Genomic DNA, 14929 nt, shown 5'->3' with positions numbered 1-14929 from the left:
CACTGCAGTCACAGAGGTCCAAAAGAGAAAGCAGAAGTCCATAGGATCTTTTGAAGCATAGGTGCAGAAATGGTACATCATTTCCTCTGCTGCATTCTATTGAGCCAAGGAAATCACAAAGCCAGCCTGGATTCAAGGGTTTTGGAAATGGACTCTGCTTCTTAAAGGAAATAGTAGCAAGATCATATTGCAAGGAACATGGATATAGGAAGGAGAATAATTTCAGCCATTAGAAAAATAATCTACAATCCCTTCCTTCTTCTCTGTTAATAATTCATTAATTAGTCTAATAAAGTAAAAGCACTGAGTTACACACCAAGGAATCAATGCTAGAAAAGAAAATACATAGTCCTAGCCCTCTTGCACTTTACATTTTAGTGGGGAAGAGAAAGATTAATAAAATTATCTCACTAGCACATATGAATTTACAGGTATACCTAGTGCTGCCCAGGAGAGGTATAGAGTGTCATGAGAGATTAAACAATGGAAGTTGATCTAGTCTCGAGAGGTAGGGAGCACAGAGGAGGATTTTTCCCAAAAAGTGATGATTGAGGTGAGATATGAAAGCTAGGCAAAGCTCAGGGTAAGTGAACAGCATGAGTGAACACCTGGGGTCAAGTTCTAGACAGGAAGGTAGTCCAGTGTGGCTAAAGTCAGGAAGGAAGGGAAAGAGAATATGATCCTTGATGTTGCTGGAGAGGTCAGCTGTGGACAGACCTTGTAGGCCATGATGAGAGATTTACTCATTATGATAAAAACAATGGAAAATCACTGAATTGTTTTGAGCAGCGTAGATGGGTAGAAATGGGGTGACATGATCATTAAATATTATGTCGCTAAAGGTAGAGCAGAAGGAGATGGAAAGGGAACTTATCTGAGATTGAACAGTTGCTGGAGAAGACAGATATATTTGCCAGTTTACAAAATGTTTTGGAGACTTGGAAGATGGATTGAAGGTTGTATATTACAGGAATGTGAATCAGCCACTAAGAAGGGCTCTGGACATCTTTCCCAACCCAGCATCATCATTCTGTACTAAAAATACATTGCTACATTTATTTTGCTAATATTTTATTTAAAAATCTGGAGTCTGTGGTTAAGAGCAGAGGACCTGATACTAGACTGTCTAGATTCACTTTGGAACTACAGAATGACCTATCTGTGTGACCCTGGGTAAGTTAGTCACCATTTTCCTGCCAAAGTTTCCTCATCTGTAACATGGGAACAACCATATTCCTTATCTCATAGATTTGTTATGAGGAGAGTTTATACATGAAAATCACTTTTAAAAGGCCCATAATAACTTGAAGCCATTATTGTTATCAGTATTATTTTTATTATTTCTTATGTTTCTTTTGTCCATTTTTTGGTTTTGAAGTTATCTGTCTTATAAAAGGATTTTAAAGAGTGTTTCCTCCGTTTTTTGAAAAATGTGATCTTCTGTGACTGGGACAGTTATATAATATATGGATTAGCTATTCTTTAAAGGATAGTCATCTCTAAAATCAACTGAAAGGACTTCCATGGTGGTGCAGTGGTTAAGAATCCGCCTGCCAATGCAGGGGACATGGGTCTGAGACCTGGTCCGGGAGGATCCCACATGCGGCAGAGCAACTAAGCCCATGTGCCACGACTACTGAGCCTGCACTCTAGAGCCTGCGAGCCACAACTACTGAGCTCGCATGCCACAACTACTGAAGCCTGTGCGCCTAGAGCTCGTGCTCTGCAGCAAGAGAAGCCACCAAAATGAGAAGCCTGTACACAGCAAAGAAGAGTAGCCCCCACTCACTGCAACTAAAGAAAGCCTGCACACAGCAACAAAGACCCAACACAGCCAAAAATAAATAAATTTATTTTTAAAAAATCTACTGAAATTTGTATTTATTTTAATTATGTTTAAAAAGAAGTCCATTTCACATACCTTTACAAGATTATTGGAATAAAATTGTCCATTATGTTCTTCTAAAATTTCTGCCATGCCTGTATTTATGTCTCTTTTTCTTTTTTAATCTGTTCATTTGTGCCTTAACATTTTTTTATGCTTCATTAGTTCTGACAGATCTTTGTCTACTTTATTGATCATTCAGAAAATAAGCTTTTAGTTCTGTTGATCTTGTTTGGTTTTTCTATTTCATTAACTTCTCCTCTGATCATTGATTTCCAACTTCCTATTTTCTTTGGCTTTAATATACCTTTTTTTTCTTATGTGGTTGTATTGAACACTTAGCCCATTAAGTTTTCTCCTTTCTTTCTTTCTGTCTTTCTTTTTTTCTCTCTCCCTTTCTCTCTCCCTTCCTTCCTTCCTTCCTTCCTTCCTTCCTTCCTTCCTTTCTTTCTTTCTTTCTTTCTTTCTTTCTTTCTTTCTTTCTTTCTTTCTTCTTTCTTTCTTCTTTCTTTCCTTTCTTTCTCCCTCCTTTCCTTCCTTACTCCCTTCCTTCATTCCTTCCTTTCTTCCTTCCTTCCTTCCTAATATTTGTGTTCAAAGCTCTCCATTTGCCTCTAACCCTACTCCAGCTACTTTGCACAGATTTTATCTGTGCTACCTTCATTGTCATTCAATTTAAATATTTTGCAATTTCCATTTTTTATTTCTTCTTTGACTCTTTTTTAGACCTTTAAAACATTTTTACAGATGTATGTGGATTGTTTTAGTTGTTATTTTATCATATATTTCTCATTTAATTATACTTTTATCACAGAAAGTGAATTCATAGTACTGGTTATTTTTGGTGTTTTGTGTGTTTTGTTGTAACATATTTTTTGTAAATGTCCTATGTGTTTTTGAAATGATTTCTATTCTCCACCTTCCATTTTATCACTTCTCTCTTAGGCTGCATCTGATTCCTCTTTAATCCATTTATTCACTTTTTAAAAATATCTAATGAACAACTTACTTTTTATGTCCAGAAATTCTAGTTGGTTGTCTTTAAAATTCACTTGTTCTTTTTCATAAGGTTCTGTTATTTACAAATTATATCTAATGTATATTAAATTTTGTGTTTAAATATTTACACATAATTTTATTAGTTCTTGGGTTGCTAAGTTTTATTTTTGTTGGGTCATCAGGACCTTTGGATCTCATGGATCTTTTCTTTACTGCTTCATTCTTTTTGACATTGAGCTCATCTTCAGAAGGGATGAACTATTCTGTGGAAGTTCTGCATGTCTTGCCTAGTGGAACTGTTGCTACCGTATGATTTCAAGATTGCTTATAATGAGGGTCCTCAATAGAAAGCTCAGGGATTTTAATGACTGTGAAGCAGTTTTTAGGTTAGTTTCTGGACCTACTGTTAATGCACTATTCATCTAGTTTAAAGTTGGGCCACATATTTATTCCTGGTGTGAGTTTGGAGTTTTTCTTTTTTTTGCCAGTGACTTTTCTTTTCCTTGTTCCAAAGCGCTAGACATAAGACTAATTTGTTTTGGGCTGATGGACAGAGCTTTTATAATCCGTGAGGAGGAGGTGGGATTTGAATTATAGCTGCTCCACATGCTATTGTCTTTGGCTGGGCATTAGATCCTCAGCACCCAACTCTTAGAATTTAGGCCTCCTCTAATACCTGAATGTTGTTACTGAATCATGTTCAGATTATTACTCTGGCATTGATTTCATTTTCCCCCTCTTGCACATGGAGATCTCTCTTGGCTTATTTTGGTTTATTCAATTTTTACCACTTTATCCAGAATTTCTATGGGCTTAAAGTATGAAGTGGACAAAGTGTGTTGGTTTAATTGTCATGTTGCAAAAAGTCAGCTTTGGATGTTTCCACAGTAATATTTACTGCAAGAAAACAAAACAAAACAAAACAAAAACCATTTTCACTAGAGTTCTAAAGTAAATAAGCTATGACAAATGTGTTGGACCCAGCTTGTACTGACTTTCCAAGGGCTTATTGTCAAAATTTTAGGAATGTCACCAGCCGGTTTTTAAACAGACTTTGTTTAAAATTAAATTATATAAACTTATAATTAAATAAATTATTTTTAAAAACCAGAAGTAAGACTCATTACTATCTAATTAGTTTACTAGATTTTACCATTATCTGTGATCTTGAGATTATTTATGTCTATTGTTTCTTTACAGTGTAGATATTATATAATGTAATATAATGACATGCTCCTTAACATTTCTTCCCAAGTCTGCATTCAGGGACATCATGTTCATAGCTTGAAGTCAGCCATGGGGGGATTATGCACCCCAGGAAAATCAGCAAATGCTAAAGTCAGGTCAGAACTCAGGGAATAGAGCACCTAACAGTATCTTTTGGAAAAAAAGATCAATGATAAAATCAAGGCAATCATAGAATAAATAACAAATATTGAATATAGTCAAAGAATAGTCAACAAATGCATAATAGCAGTTCCTGAAGAGGAAAAACAAGAAAAAACTTTCCTAAAAATTAAAACATATGGTATATCTTACAATAAAATTTGCAATACAAAATTAAAACTACATATTGAAAAGGTACAGCACATACCTGGAAAAACTGACTCAGAAGAGCCAACACTAATATTCCAGTAAAATTACTGGACTTGAAAGAAAAATAAACAATCATTTTGGCATCTAGGCAAAAACACAAAGACTTATAGCAAAAATGATATTAGACTGGCATCACACTTTTCAACTGCAATGCTTTATGCCAGAAACAAAGATATGGACTAACATATTTAAGACACTCAGGAAAAAAAATGAGCCAAGGATTTTGTATCCATCGAAACTAAATCTCACATGTAAATTATTTCACTTTATGTGTCATACTCTTAATATCTTTTAGCTTATTTAGGAATAATTTGTCTTTTGTTGTGTGTATGTCCTTTATGTGTATTTGTTTTCTATTGGGAGCTAGTCCTTATGCTTTTTAAGATCTTGCCCATTTTATGTGAAATTATTACTTCTTTTGAACTTTTAGAGGAAGTCATGGTTCGTTATAGTTTTTCTAACTTCACCAAGCTCCATTTCTGTTGTGACAAAATATGTCAGCTTGATTTCTAACATCTATCCCTTAGCCCTGTTCATCTCCTCTACTTTTATATGAAACTTGCATTTTCTTCATCTCAATTGTCCGTGCTGTGATCAATGAGGATTCTGTCCCAGAAACTCTTCATCACTGTGCTCATTTGTCTTCAAGGGGAGGCTGGCTAGTTTTGAGAGCTTACAGTGCCCAGAATTCTTCAGACCTTACCTGCAGACATTACCTCATACCTCTTAACACTCACTCACTATTGGGTTGGCAAAACCCATAGTTCGCTGTACTTTACAGTGAGTCTCTGGTGGCCATTTTGGTTTTTCTCTTCTCTGCTTTGTCAGATGTTCTATTTCTTTCCTCTGCTTCTTCCCACACTGATGTTGGTACTGCTTAGGTTGTGTAGCTGTCTGTGTTTTGACCAATCCAGTTAAATTTTGTATTTAATGGGGATACCTGGTCATCTGGTTTGGTTATATATGATTGTTAGAGGCTTAGGTTTTTATTATGTAGCTTTTCTGTCAGGTTTTGTGTGGGATTCACATAGGTTAAAAAATTATGCCACTGTCACCACCAGCTTCTCAGACTCCACTGGGATATCACATTAATTAATTATAAATAATTCCAATAATAGCAATAATTAAATAATATGTAAATACTAATGTTTAACAACATCTATACAATTTGAAAAGACACTTTAAAATGTTAACACGTCTTTATTACATTTCTTAGAAAACTTAGAAGATCACTCTCAACATGATTTTAAAATCTATCTTAAAGTAGGAGTCACCATCATAATTAATAGTGAAATATTAAAATCACTTTCATACATAATCAGGAGCATTATAGCTATTTCTGTTGTTGATAAAACTAGTAGTAATATTAAAAGATGTGTTAATTTCAACTTTAATGAACACAGGAATACAGTTCTATGATTAATTACAAGTTTAACCCCTAATGCCGCCTAATAGTGCAAAATGTAATACATTTGTTCCTCATCCTCCTCTGGTTTCCTTCAGGCTAAAAAAGTCAGAGAAGAAAGGTGGAGGTGTGCCATTATCAGCTAATAAGGGCTGGGAAATGCCAGGATTTACACTCTAAGCTTTATTCTAGAAATTCAATTTAAAAAATATTAACTTGTGCCTGATTTGGAGCCCATTTTGATGTCTGGTTTTGTTCTGGTTCCACAGTTTCAGAAAATAGAGACAGTTGTTAAGAGTAGTTGTTTATTTTTATTTCAGGAAATAAAAATAAATAAAAAGGTCATGATGCTCTAGAGCACATTTGCAGAGTTATGTTTTAAGTACTAAAATAGTTCCAAATGTATCTTAAGGAAAGATTCATTAAGAGCTTAAAATATAAACGTTTTAATAATGCTAAAGAGTGACTAAAAAAAAATTGTTAGTTCCATATGGGAATCAATGAAGGCAAAACATTTCTTAATTAATACGGGCAAAAATGTTTGACCACTTTTTCTTGCTTCCCCTCACAGGCAGAGGCTTGGAATGCTGCCTGCTGACATGCCACTCCAAGTGTGTACTCTGATCTGTTGTCAGAATGTTGGCTTACAGGTCAGAGAGAGATTTGCCATTTACTGAAGCGTACACGGAGTACTTATTCACACAATTTTTTCCACCCCTGTTTCCTTCTGCCAAAATGCCATATCAGAAATAGATGAAAGGACAGAAAATGTACAACTTGAGGAACAGAAGACACAAGAAAAGGATAAGAGGGCATGAGCTCTGTATTCAATTAATTGAAAGCTTGTTATGGGGAAAGAAAGTTGTTTGGCATTATTTCAGACATAACAACTACCACAAATGGACAAAAGTTATAGAGGAGTGAATTTCAGCTCAAATATTGAGGAAGAGAGCCTCTCTACTTTACAAGCTTTGTATGCTCCACCTTCCTTTCCCACCCAGGTTTATTCCCAGAAGCCTGTTCTTCTTTCATGAAAGAACTCTCCCACAAATTTATATTCTCCTTCCCCTGAAATTTCCCTTTTAACAATGGAGGTATTGCCTGCACTAAAGGGATGAATCTATGTTTCATTTTAAAGTATGGAGGGCTTTACATCAAAGATAGTATCAAATGCGATGAAGCCACTTTCATATCAGATTTATTATACCAAGATGTAATTATATTGTACTTGGCTTTATTGTGAGCTAGTGAAAGAAAAAATGACTGAAGGACAAAACTTCTTCAAAACAAATAGAAGCACCTTGGTCCTAAGAGTCAACCAGACTAATTACTTGTAAGCACAAATAACTTGCCTTCAAGGGTAACCTCAGAGTCAGACTGGACACAGCTACTGAGGAGGCTTAGGAGGATGGGAGGCCAGGAGCAGATACTGTTTCAATGGGTTCCATCCAGGCATTTGGAGACACGCAATCCTCACTTGGTCATCTGATCAGTTTGGCTCTAACTCATCTTCAGAATTAAAAAAAAAAAAGTACATACATTTTTAAAGCCGTGGATGGATCTCTTTCTTGGGTCAAATGTTCTGGCTCTCCACTGCCAGGCATCCTGAAGGGCAGATTCCTCTAATTGGCAGGGCTTCTGCTCAGCTGTCATGTCTCTATGCAGTCTGGGTTGTGGCCAGGGGAAGTGGAGAGCTGGAAGGTTCTGGTGGAATGGGGTCTCAGAAACTAGGTCAATTCAGCCCAAAATGACATTATTGTTCAAAGATAATGAGGAGTCATGGAGCAAATGCCAAAGCTCTTCGTTTGCATTGATGGTGTGGACACATGTCTAGGAAATCGGAGAACTGTAGGCTGGCTTCAGCACCAACAGAATGCCTTATCCATAACTTAGACCCTTTCTCTTCTTCATTGGTCTTCTATGGATCTGCACCTTTGCCCCAGGGTGATAAACTTGGAAACACAGCCTAAGTCTGTGTTCACGCACCTCCATGGTCCAGATCAATAGGAATTACAGCATTTAGTCCACCTTGTATGTTCAGTCCTTAACAATGCCAGTAGAACCCAGCATTTGTGGAGCCAATATTTTTTTAAGGAAAGAAAGAGAAAGAAAGAAAAAGAAAAAAGGAAGGGAGGGAGAGGGAAGAAGAACTTTCCCATGAAAGAGGAAGGAAGGGAGAGGGAGAAAGGGAGAGGAAGAGAGAGAGGGAAAGTGATAGACATAGTCCATTCCACTCAGTGATCTCTAAGGCTGCCTTCTTATCATCCTTTGAATTCCTCATATTCATTCCTGTTGTAGGAGAGAACAATCCAGAGGAGAGTGTAGGGGGAGAGCTGAGATTAGTTAGCATGGATTTATCACTTCTGGTGGAACAAGGCAGTTCTGTGTAGCCAAAGGGGAGTAGAGAGAAATTAAAAGGTCAAGTTCACTAGCCAAAGTTTTCAGTTGGGTCAAAGAGCTCAGACTGGTTCTCAGTGTTCAAGAATTAGAAGACTGTGGGAGGTCGAAAGTATAAAGTCAGATCAGCTTGTTGAGAAGGGAGCTAAATATAGGCTAGAGTCAGAAAGTCTTGAGTTCGAAACTGACTCCAATATCTATGGCATGCCAACATTGTGAGCAAGTTACTTTTAATGCCAGTCCTCATTATAAACTGGAGATAAATAAGAATACCTACACCGTGAGGTCTTTGACTTTTCACATTTCATCCTTTTGTTTGCTTTTCTTTCTTCTTTTCTTTCACTGTCTTTTCTTGCCTTTCCTGCCCAGAAACTACTACTGTTCAGCTTTCAGCTTCACGTTAGCCCACTTATCAGACATCTTTGAATCTAGAAATTATATTACAAGCATGTCTTTACCTAGTCCTCAAGAATATTAAAAGTTGACTTTTCCTTCTGCTGGACTACAACATGCTGGTCAACATCTCTTTGAGAACAACTAGGACAGCTAGAGTGTTTTTAAAATCTGAAGAACTGCAATGCAATTCCATAGAAGAAAGAAACTCAGAGAAGTATAGCTCTCTGAACTACCTGAATAGGTAGCCATGAGGCTGATAAACAGCTGAGCTTTTTATAGCCTCATGGAACTGTAGGAACACAATTTGGAATCCAGGGCTGTCAAGGATAGGAAGCTCCAATAACTCCACATCATGGTCTGGTTTGGGATTTGGAAGGGCTATATCTGGAAGTAAGAGTAAACCATTAAAAAAATAAAGATTCAGTCCTTGTACAGATTAAAGTCTAGCTTTGAATGTTCTCAATGCCTTGAACTGGAGTAATATAACTTCAGCAGAAACCCTCTTACATTTCACTGGCCAGAACTGGGACACATGCCAGACCAATCTCAGGCAAAGTGGAACAGGATTTCCATGTTTGGTTTTGACAAAATGTGGTTCTGTTTGCAAGAAAGAAGAGTTAATGGCTAATTGTAAGCAACCAATAGATTATGTCATCATCATCATATCAGATATCATTTACAGATCTTTACTATATGCCAGGCACTTCTGTAAGCACTCAACATGCAGACCCATTTAGTTCTCATAACCGCCCTATGAGGGAGTCTCTCTATTAAACAGAAGGGGAAATTAAGGAACAGAAATGCTAACATACCATAGGTAGGAAGTAGCAGAGGCAAGATTTGAACCCAGGTCATTGCCCTGATTTATTAAGCATTCACTATGCACTATTAATTATTCTGGATACTGGAAATGTACAATCTCTTTCCTCCAGGAGCTCAGAGTTAATTATCCAGGAAGAATCAAAAGAAGATGAGCCAATTTACTTTAGAAGGGTCTTACCTCATGTTGATGGCCCCACCTTGAAAAAGTAACCCTGTGTGCTTTGGAGCATACATTAAAAGCTTCTCTTGATCTTATGGGAATGTTTCCTGATAATTTCCATTGTCCTGACTCCATTGTGGTCAATTTCCACTACATGAGCCCCCATGTCTAAATACCCCCTGGTGTGTTTGCCCAAGAGTTTTAGGGTGGGGAGAGCTTTCCCATGAAAAAGATACTGCTCCTTGTGCTTTAAGAGCTCTGTCCACCTCTTTGGAAATACTGATAACAGTATAAGTGTGGCCTTAGGAATGCATATATACTTTTTCTTTCTTACAGTATTGTGCTGGGCCAATATCACTGTAGACTCATATATATTTTTTTTTAATTTTAGTTACTAATTTTTTGAGGACTTGTTTTGTCCCTAATAACCCATTGTGCATTCTATAAGGTAATTTTATTTAAAACAGTCCTAAGAAGTATGTATTATTTGCTCCATTGCACAGATGTAAAAAAAAAAAAAAACAACTTTAGAATGCATCTTATAAAGTCTAATATTGCCTCATTATGAGCAGATTAATAAATTATCTAGGTCAGGGATATAAAGGAGAGGCAGGGTCTTGAAGTTTTAGTATCTACACTAAAGTAGTTTATGTGATCTAATTCCCCAAGAAGCCCCGGGGTAGAGCTTGCCCTCTCTAGCTTGGGGAACACAGTGAAGGCTCCTGGGCTTTAATTGTGATGTCGTTGAGATCTTTTGGAGGGGCACTAATTCAAATCGTTTCTTTATAGTGGTTATTTACTCTGGCCTGATTTTCCATTTTAGCCTGGCCTGACTTTTCCATTTTAGCCTCTCTCCACCGAAGAGTCCACGGGGCTAGCTTCAGCCTTAGAGCAGACGCACCAACATGTAGCTCTTCTCTTGGCACGTGTGTTCTCTACCTCATGGGTTATTTAACTGTGGCTACTCTTTTCATTAATAGCTGTTTACACTTCACAGTGGTACTTGTTGAGCTTGGCAAAAGCCATCCATTCTACACATGTTTTTGTTTCTGATCCCAGGGCAAATTGTCATATCTGACAATGTTTTTGGTATGGAGCAGGAGCTAGTGAAGAACAGTTCATTACATAGGCTAAGTTGTCATAGTGGGAACAGGGATAAAAATATTGGCACGCCGCTAACCTTTTGCTTTTGGAAGGATAGTAGCTGGTTGACCCAGATACAATTAAATATAAACGGCATGTGGGAAGAAATGGAAATATAGATTCTCCAACAGCTCTCTTCACCCTCAAACAAACATTATCACTAGGGGAAGGAAGACACCTCTAGGTACAATGTCCCATCTTCAGTGGCTCTCGTTTGTGAACACATCATTGGCACCGTGACCACTTCCCTGCTTCTGGGGAGGCACAGTCAAAGCCAGACTTAGATTCATTTTGTCCTCATCCTATTCAGCTACTAGTCCTAGAGGAAGGGCTGGCCCCAGGGAGGGCAGCACAGTTAAGCCTCACACCCGCCATCACAGGGCCAGCATCACACCTTTGCAAGCTTTCAAAGTACCACTTAATAGGACCTTCGAACCAGCTGAAGAGAAAGTGCTGCTAAACTGCTTGGTTGGCAGAGCTGAGTTTATACAGATGCGAGAGTTAGCAGAGACCACAGAACAGATACCAGCAACCAAGCCCTTTCACGCTTCTGAAAAAAGAGAAAGGAATGGCAGAGGTGGGCCAAAGCAAACAGGCTTTGGAAAACTTGAAGCTGTGGGCTGGAATTTTCAGCTGTTCCTATTCTCTTCACACTCTTTTTTAGGGAGCTTGCTCCACTCAGAAAAGCAGAGACTTTCTACATTTACACTTCTTGGGTTCAGCCTCCTACAGAAAAAAGGGGCAGTTCGTTCTCAATCACAAAACAAGCATCGTTTCCAACATCATCAGCACAGTTTTCCTGGAGTCTGGGCTCTTTGTGGGGGATTAAAAAGTGCCATTGTTTTCCAGAGAAGTCTATGCTGTTGGGATTCCCTCAGCTTGTCTTTCTGTGGCTTGCTCTCCATCTTAGTATTTATTTTCTCTTCTCTCTCTCTCTCTTTCTCTTTCCTACTCTTCCAGGAAAGAAAGCCATTTTCTTTTCCTTTCCCCAGAGTATGCTGAAACATAAAACTTCCTCACAATCTGCTACCTCACACAAATGCCCTTCAGTTTCACCTAAAGCATTTGGGTGCTTATCAAAATGTATATTATAAAGTAAACACAGATGTTGTCGCTGCACTGGGGATGTGTGATATTTCTAGTTCCAACTCCAGAAGGACTAAAGACAATATGTGGAGACAAGAATTAAAGAGAAGTTTAGCCTAAGCGGCTGTGAAATAGTCAGTAGCCATCCCCAGTGTGGTCACATAGAGTTTATAGAGAGTGGTTCGGAGAAACTTTCCTGTGGGCTGGCATCAGAGAAGCCAGCAGAATGGCTTCAGCCAGGATGCTCTGTTAGGAAAAGAAAGAAAACTATGTACCCACGAGACAGCCCATACTGTAACCATCTTAGCTCTGGATGGGTTGGAAAATGGCTGTCAAATCCTTTTGACTGGTTACCCAGGTCACCCAGCTAGTTTACCAGAATCTGTGGATATGTGTCTGTGAGGAAAAACTCTGCAACTGTGTTTAAAAAACAGTTCCATCTGTTCATATGAATTTAAAATGCTTAGATGGAGGGGAAAAAAGAAGAACAAACACAAAAATCAGACCCTTGAGGAAATAGATCATCTCAATTCAAGTTGGTAAAAAAGACATACAGATCAGTGAACAAAGAACCCACAGAAATTAGGAAAAACTGCTATAAGAGGGAGAGGAAAACAACAGGGGTAGAGTCAATGGATGTGTACCATGAGGACCTTCTCTTGACTATGGGAGACCTCCAATGGCTGGTACTCTGAAATGCGGGCACAGTTGGTTTTCTGTTTATGAGAAATGGGGTTGAGCCTAAGAAAACTTGTTAGAAAGTACTGGCATCTGGACAGCTTTGGGTATAAAGAAGAGAAAATCCTTCCTGGAGCTGGCAGAATAAAAAGGTAATAAAAGTCATCTTGGTGTCTGCACCAGGGTAAAGAAGGAGTTCAAAGAGGTACACTTGAATGGACAGTTTGCTTTCAAAGGTTTGAAAACGCTTTGAGAAGCAACCAAACAAGATAATAATATCCACCCTATTTTAATAGACCAAGGTTGAGAGCAGAGAAGCAGAGGGTATGATTAAGGTAGGATATATGTGAACAATGACATTTCCCAAGAGTTAAGTCTCCATTGGTTATCTCTTGATAAAAAGTGTCTGGTGAGGTATGTGTAGGTTCCATTGCCAGACAAGGAATGGCAGTGCCAAAGTCAAATAGGGCAGGTGATCCTTGGCCTGGCTCAGGCTCTTCTATCTACTAAGAGAAACATAACCTGGAAAACTTCTATCCGTAGTAAGACGTTCTCAAAAGTCTGTTATTTTGTAATTGACCAAGATCTGGAAAACCAAGCATAATTCATAATTATATCCCCAACTTTTCTTCAACATGGCATATTGATAAATTAGCTAATATTGCTAAATCTCAGTTTCTCTACAGAAAAGCTGAGAGTATTGTAGACTGTTGTCAAAGTTATTCAGAATCAAGACAACTGTGCCAAACACAGCTTTCCATGTACCCCCATAAATACAGTAGAGGTTAAGTGGCCATGTCCCAGTTGAACGAGAAGAGTGGTGAGGCAGTCAGGGTTCTGTTGGCTTATCCTCTTAACCAGCCGCTTGCCAGGTGCTGATGTCCTAGGGCTGTCCAGAACAGAGGGTCAACACCGCTGGACTTGACCATTCTAAAGCTTTTTATACTACCTTCTTTAACCTCAGATTATTAGAGTTAAACCAAAAGAAGTGAAACTTTTAAATAAATCACATAAAAAGTCTGAATCAATCTTTGACCTTATACTTTTAGGGTAGCTCTCACCTTATCCTGATCTTTTCTAGCTCACAGGTGAGGGGGCTTAGAGGGGAGGTCTGTGGGCTACTGTCTCTCATTTTCCATCAGTTCTTCCAGTATTACCACCTGCAATCATCACATTATGTAACATATAAACAAAATGCGGAATTTTGGATAGTGTTATAAAAACACAATATAAAGATAAATACAAATAAGTGGTTTTTATTTATTTACTTCTTCCTCCTTTACTAGAATGCCAGCTCATGAGAACAGTGACATTTTCTCCAGTTTGTTCACTTCTGTATCTCCAGCATCCAGAATAATGTCTGCATTTAGCAGGTAACTATGGAGTGAATGCGTGGATATCTGATTCTGGTCTCCAGAAAGCCCATCATTTATCTTGGTTTTGCTATCTTACAATGTAAGATTCTGCCTGGGGCCATATCTCAATCTTCCGCACACAGCTTTTCATTTTCCTCTCTCTTTTCAAACTTCTACTTCCGGTTAGCATTGCTCAGGCCAATGGCTGTGGTCTGTCATGCCTTATATGCATATTCAGAGATACCTCCATGGTCAGATGAAGCCTGGGCTCCCTTAAAAGCCACATGATCTGGTTAACAAGAACTGCATGCAGGTTCTGGACTCAGGCTTGTCTCAAAAAAAGGACTCATGTCTGTTGGCAACTTCCTTCCTGCTCTCCTGCATCCTGCGCTATGCCAGACCTTTTCTATTCCTCTGCCTTCTGTCATCCTCTCATTGGTTGCTTTTTTTACTAATAATTGATGACATTCCAAGTCAAGTTGCATACCACGTAACATTCTACTTTTTGGGGCCATCTACTCTGTACCACCCCTGAGTTAGGTGTTATGGATACAATGAATGGATCAAAGTGTCCTTGAATTCAAGGAGCTTAGGCTCTAGAGGAGTGGGATTCAAGCTTTTATAACCATGACCCACAGTAAATATATATAAATAATCCAATATATATAAACACACACATAGAAAAGTACTGTTTCAAAAGTTTTATGAAACAACACTTACCTGAGTGACATTTTCCATTCTATTCTAGAGTGGATTAACCTATTTTATTTCATGAAAAAAATATAGTTATGACCCACTAAATTGATTCCACACTCCAGTTATGAGTTACAATTAGTCCAAATAATTACTTGCAGGCAATTTTAAAAAGACCACTCTTAGAATAAGAGAGGGTTTCCTAAAGTCACTATAATAGAATAAGAAGTATGTAAAAGCAGATGGAAGCCAGAGGTGAGTTGCTAGCATTACCAGGAAGACAGCCTCCAGGACTGTACTTCTCAAACTCTGAC

Source organism: Delphinapterus leucas, chromosome 15, assembly GCF_059928025.1.
Source record: "Delphinapterus leucas isolate spDelLeu-1000000601 "Yukka" chromosome 15, BTC_Dleu_Yukka2, whole genome shotgun sequence".
Taxonomy (NCBI): Eukaryota; Metazoa; Chordata; class Mammalia; order Artiodactyla; family Monodontidae; genus Delphinapterus; species Delphinapterus leucas.
The sequence above is the reverse complement of the archived record's forward strand: the minus strand, read 5'-3'. Positions refer to the sequence as shown.